The sequence below is a fragment of the Hylobates moloch genome, unplaced genomic scaffold (genome assembly GCF_009828535.3).
Source record: "Hylobates moloch isolate HMO894 unplaced genomic scaffold, HMol_V3 SCAFFOLD_2, whole genome shotgun sequence".
Taxonomy (NCBI): Eukaryota; Metazoa; Chordata; class Mammalia; order Primates; family Hylobatidae; genus Hylobates; species Hylobates moloch.
Window position 1 is genome coordinate 124,877,742 of NW_026652277.1, and position 6,000 is coordinate 124,883,741.

Here is a 6,000-nt window from a genome sequence, read left to right on the forward strand (position 1 = left end):
TGCTTAGGAGCCAAGAAAGAACCCAAAGGGAGAGGATATAAAGAAAATGTGTCAATATGGCACCTTTTAATAGATTGTTGGGATGCTGTCTCATCTGCCAGTTCCTAACTAGCCTGTCTTCTTGCTGGGCGTGGAGAAGGTAGGCGGAATCACATAAAACTTTCCTGTTATATTAGTTCTTCAGCAAGAAGATGGCATCTCTGGTAACAAAAAAAAAAAAAGGCTGGGCGCGGTGGTCCACACCTGTAAACCCAGCACTTTGGGAGGCCGAGGCTGGCGAATGACCTGACGTCAGGAGTTCAAGACCAGCCTGACCAACATGGAGAAATCCCGTCTCTACTAAAAATACAAAACTAGCTGGGCGTGGTGGTGTGCGCCTATAATCCCAGTTACTTGGGAGGCTGAGGCAGGAGAATCACTTGAACCCAAGAGGCGGAGGTTGCGGTGAGCCGAGATCGCGCCATTGCAATCCAGCCTGGGCAACGAGAGCGAAACTCTATCTCAAGAAAAAAAAAAAAAAGAAAGGCTGGGTGCGGTGGCTCACGCCTGTAATCCCAACATTTTGGGAGGCCGAGGTGAGCAGATCACAAGGTCAGGAGATCGAGACCATCCTGGCTAACACAGTGAAAGTCCGTCTCTACTAAAAATACAAAAAATTAGCTGGGAGTGGTGGTACGCGCCTGTAGTCCCAGCTACTCGGGAGGCTGTGGCAGGAAAATCCCTTGAACCTGGGAGGCGGAGGCTGCAGCGAGAAGAGATCACGCCACTGCACTACAGCCTGATGACAGAGTGAGATTCCGTCTAAAAAAAAAAAAAAAAAAAAGCACGGTGGCTCATGCCTATGATCCCAGCACTTTGGGAGGCCAGGCAGGCAGATCACCTGAGGTCGGGAAACCAGCCTGGGCAACATGGTGAAACTCCGTCTCTACTACAAATACAAAAATTAGCAAGGCATGGTGGCACATGGACTGTAATCCCAGCTACTAGGTGAGGCTGAGGCAGGAAAATCGCTTGAACCCGGGAGGCAGACGTTGCAGTGAGCAGAGATCGAGCCACTGCACTCCAGCCCGGGTGACAGAGCAAGACTCCGTCTCAAAAAAAAAAAAACTCATGTTCCATGACAGGAGATTTATGTGACAGATTTCAAGGGCCACACAGACACCAGCTAACCCAACAGCAACAACTGGCTGCTCTGGCTCCATCTTTCCTCTAGAATCCAAGAGGCTCTCTCCATTCATTTAGGAAATACGCACTGAGCGCCTAAGTTATGAGACACTGGGTTAGAGGCTGGGGATGTGAAACTGTGAGGGCGATAAAAAATCTTGCTCAAGTCCCATTACCGAGGGAAGCTTGATAGGCTCTTGTATGGTAGTATAAAGCCAAAATCTAGGGATGAATGGTTTAAAAAAAAGAGAAAAACGGACTGCAAGGGTGGAAGTGGGGAGCGGGTAACAAGAGAACGTCCTCCATCCCGGCCGTTTATATACCTGGCTAGTCTCAAGGACTCACCTCCTTACCTCAGTATCCTGCAACCGTAGCTTTCTGGCACTATGCCACGCTGCCCTGTGGCATGTTTACTATTTGCATTCAACCATTCAAAAGTTACTTTAAGGAGATGAACTGCACATTTCCAACTCTGGTGAGTAAACTTGTTCCTCCCGGCACTCTTGTCGAGTTAGACTTTACAAGCAGAATTCTTCCAGAAAGACCACCTGAGCAATCAATAAAACTTGTATCTCTGTAAAAACACCTTGTTTAAAATATCTACATAGGGAGACGTAGGTAAACAAGCACACAAGGGCCTCCAAATCCGTGGTGCACAGCTCATGGATGAGGCAAGGGCAAAGCATGCGTGGGAAATCACGTTTATCACAGAGAGGGAAAGGAGCGGTCACGAGGAGCGGCGAGCGCCCCAGGCTTTAGCTTTGCGGCCGGCCGGCCAGGCCTCGCGCCAGCCCGGGTGCACACCCAAGGCGCCGGGCCCGCCTCCAGCTCCTGGGCAGCGGGAACCGCGAACCGCCGTGGAACGGCCGGGAAGGGAGCGCTGCGCCCCCTGGCGGCGGGGCCCATCCCTCTCCGCTCCCGGCCGCGGCCGCCGCCGCCGCGGGCCGGCCTCGCTCCATTTGCAGCCTCCGGAGGCTTCGTTCCTCCGAGCGGCGGCTCCCCAGGCCTCCCGCTCGCCGCCCGGCATCTCCCTCCAGTCCCCGCCCCCTGCTCCCGCTCCGACACCCCTTTCCATACGCCGAGCAGTGCCCCGCCACAGCCCCGCCGAGCGCGAGCGCCAAGCGGCCGCGAGTACGGCAGAGCCTTCCGGCCGCCCCGGCCGCTCCATCGCGGCGCCCGGCGGGGGTGCGGGGCCGGCGCGCGGCGCGAGTGGGGCGGACGGCGGAGGCGGCGCGGACGGTTCCACCGCGCGAACCCCCCGCCCCCGCGCGGCGCGCGTGCTCCCCAGAACGCCATGGAGCCGCCGCGTTCCGAGCGGGCACAAAGGGGCGCGCAGCACAATGGGCGCGGCGAGCCCGTGGGCGCCCGGCGCCCGCTCCGGTGGCTCGGCCCGCGCGGGGGTGGGCGCTACTACCGGCGGGCGCGCTCGGAGCAGCCCCCCTCCGCGTCCCCTCCCCTGCTCCCGCCCCCACCCCGGCATGGATGTTGCAGCCACTCTCCCGGCCGCTCGCCCCGGAGCCGCCAACGCTGCCGCTGCCGCCGCCGCGCGGCCGGCTTGATCCGCCCCGCACTTACCTGGGACGCGAGTTCTGTACTTTGCCGGGCGGGCCCGCGCCGAGTTTGGGCGCCACGTGGGGGGGAGGGCGCGGGGCCGGGGAGTGGGGGCCGCGCGCGGAGGGCCTGGCCGGGGCGGCCCGGGGAGGCGCTGGGGGCGGCGGGCGGGTGAGCGCCGTGTATTTTCCCCTCTCTTTGTGTGTGTCCGTGCGCTGCGCTCTCGCGTGACGTGACGGGACTCCGTGTGTCATTTCCGCACAAGGACACAGGAGCCCCCGCTGCAGTGGAACCACAACCCCTCCGCCCCCACCCCCGGCCCGCCCCTCCCCCTCAGCGGGGCACACGCGGGACCGGCGGCGGCGGCGCTCGGGCGTGAACGGCCGCGGCGGGGAGCTCGGGCGCGCACTCCGGGGACCCAGGCGGCCCGGCGCGCTCGGCCGGCGCAGTGGCTCCACGTGGGCCCGCGCTGGCTGCCCGGGGCGGGGGCGAGGGTGGCGGCCGCGCACCCACGGCGCGCCGGGCAGGCGCCGCGAACAATGTTCCCTGTACCCCATGTGTCTTCCCACCGCAAGTCCGTCCTCGGAAACGTGGTTTCTCAGACCCGAGAGTTTGGCCCCAAACGGCTTTTTCTACTTTTTTGCCCCTTGCGGGACGGCGACTGTGCAGAACTTGTCCCGCCTCGCGCCCACGCCTCTCCCGCATTTTTGGCCTTTGGGCCGTAGCCCAGGCCCCCGGGGTGGGTCTTCCCGCGCCGCGACCGGCACAAAGACCTTGGGGCACGAGGGCCCGGGTGGCTCCTGCGGCCCCGCGGGGCGGCATGGAGTCCGGCGGGACCCGGGAGAGCGACCCTGGCGCTGGGAAAAGCTGGCTCTGGCCACTCCCCCTGCACGGTGGCCGCCCTCTGTTGTGAGCCTCAGAGCTAAAATCTTGCCTGCTACTTGCAACCCGAAGTTCTGGGGTGTGAGGCTGCGGAGCGAGAGCTTCGGAAGCGCCCGCGCTCACAGACACACACCCCACAAACACAAACCCACGGGCTGTCTGCACCGAGCGCCTAAAATAGAAAAACACGAGTCACCAACTCAATAAAGGCTGATTCTGTCTACTCCTAACTCTTGGACTGTAGATTCCCAGTTGATAAATACGAAATCTACCCCTCGGGTATTTTCTCAAGTCTCAGTGGCTGGGCGGGGGGAGGGGAAGGTGCTGGGTGAGAGTCAGGGAAGCCCAATTCAACAGTTTAGCCACGTTTGTATTTTAGGCAAACAATGAGAATGTAAATTTAAGAAAAATCCTTTAATTTGCCGATCAAAGAAAGTATAAAAAGAAAAATGCAAATGATCCCATCTGCTGCTCACAGCTGACTGGCTGCAAGGGAGGACCATGTGGCACGGCCCTGCGCGGTCAGTGAATAGGTAGAATAGATTTTTAAAAGAAGGCATATGTTGGCTCCTTGCTGCCCAGTCGCGGCGAGGGTTTGAATTAACGTATAGTTTGGGTTTACCGTAGGCTCCTTCAGACCACTCCAATTGGGAATTTAGTAATTATGCAAGTTCCTCCCCTTCGGGCTTGAAATCAAAAGGCACAGGGTTAAGTTTGAGGAACTACGTGGAACATTCTCGAGCTGTATTTGGATTACTAGTTTAGAGAAGTCAGTACTAATTGCTATGCAAAATTAAGCAAGCAGCCTGAAGAACCAAGCCCTGCATCCAGGGGGTGCTTTTATAGAAGAATCTATACGTGCTCAGTGTCATTGAAAACAGGATGATGAAAAGAATGGGGCCGAGATAGCAGCCCTTTAAATTCAAAAGACTTAGGTCGCCCTATCTACATTTAAAATAGGGCGGAGGGAGGAAGGGAGGAGGACCGCTTGGGGGAGAATGGTTAATTTATACATTCTCAGAAGACTGAGGGGAGGCACTTCGATTTCTGCAGAGAACTTGACTTTTACACTTGCACATTAAATAACACGTACGACACAGTACATCGCTTGACTTAGTTAACAGATACACCAGTTTTATTCTCACCTTCAATTTAATGTGACAGTTATAATTAGAATTTTTAAAGTAGAAGTTGCATTTCATTAGTTCAGTTTTCTGGGATTTCCCAGTAGAAGAGTTAGGAATAGTTAAGTAGCACTTAAGCACATTTTGCATTTAAATCACTTTGCTGTGGTGCTTTAAGAATGTAAAACGACCTTGTTAAATTTTTGGAAAGAGGACTAGAAGAAACGTGTGTAGTGAGGGGATATATATTTAACCAATCTTTCACAGTGACAACTCAGGTTTTTAAGGAGAAATTAAATAAAACAATAGAAATAGAAATTAACATTTCTCTGTTCATATTGCTTGAAACAAAAGATTTCTGTCAAATACAATAATTGAACTGATATAGCTGACTTTTCAAAACAACTTTCAGGAAACTGAAACTGACCTTGAATATTATTGTAAAAGTATGTACCTTATATTTGCATAAATGGACCTATCTACTTAACAAAGTAAGTGGCTTGTTTCAAATAAGTTATTAATAGAAACAGAAGTCATTGCTATCCGAGAAAGGAAATCACCTTCCTTCAAATGGTTTTCTATGTGGTTTTCTTTTTTATATGGAGAAGGAAAATAACGCATAAAGGTGTAAAATGTATTGGAATAGTTGTATATAATTTTGGAAACTTCAAGACATAATAGTTTTGAAAGTGCAGTAACAGTTCATGGTTCATACGGATGTGTGTGTAAAGACCCGGAAAAATAACAACCTGGTTTTGAGAGGTCTGCTCAATTTGAAATTGCTTAATAAAAAATGAATTTTTCAAGATTTCAAATTAGAGCTGCTGCCATCGATCTAGTCAACTCATTTTCAGTTGTACCTGAGTAAAATGTAGCAGGGGGAAAATTGGCTACTTGACCATATAAAACACTGAGACACTAAATGTAAAAACTCAAATGGAAAATTGCATGGCATTTAATGAAGATTGGGATATAAAATGTAAATATATATAATTAAGAGTGGCAGACAGACAGACATTAGGTTTCAGATATCTTAACTGTTACTCTAAAGGCTTTTATCATTGCTAAAATATATTTATAGTTGGCAAGACAATATTTAGTAGGACTTTTTTCAGTAAAGACTTAAAACAACGCAACAGATTTCACTGTTACTTGTGAGACATTTCCACTTTATTTCTTGCCTGCTGGATGTATAATTTTGCCAAGTCTTCAACTTCAAACAGAAGTAGCTGGCAGATCCAGATTCTGTGAATACTCACAACAGAAAAGTAAGAGGGTG

The 6,000-nt window shown here is 52.6% G+C and overlaps 1 protein-coding gene across 2 annotated transcripts in view; it reads right to left on the minus strand.

The window, feature by feature from the left end:
- Window positions 1-3,165, minus strand: part of BEND3 (BEN domain containing 3) — a 49,487-nt gene extending 46,322 nt beyond the window's left edge. Inside the window, exon 1 of one of the 2 annotated variants that reach the window (XM_032156016.1) lies at window positions 2,740-3,165. The gene's annotated coding sequence lies outside the window, so the exon portion shown is untranslated. Of the gene's footprint in view, window positions 1-1,517; window positions 1,595-2,739 lie in introns of those variants that run through there. The other variant, XM_058435448.1, reaches the window with a different exon arrangement.
- Window positions 3,166-6,000: the final 2,835 nt, after the last annotated feature.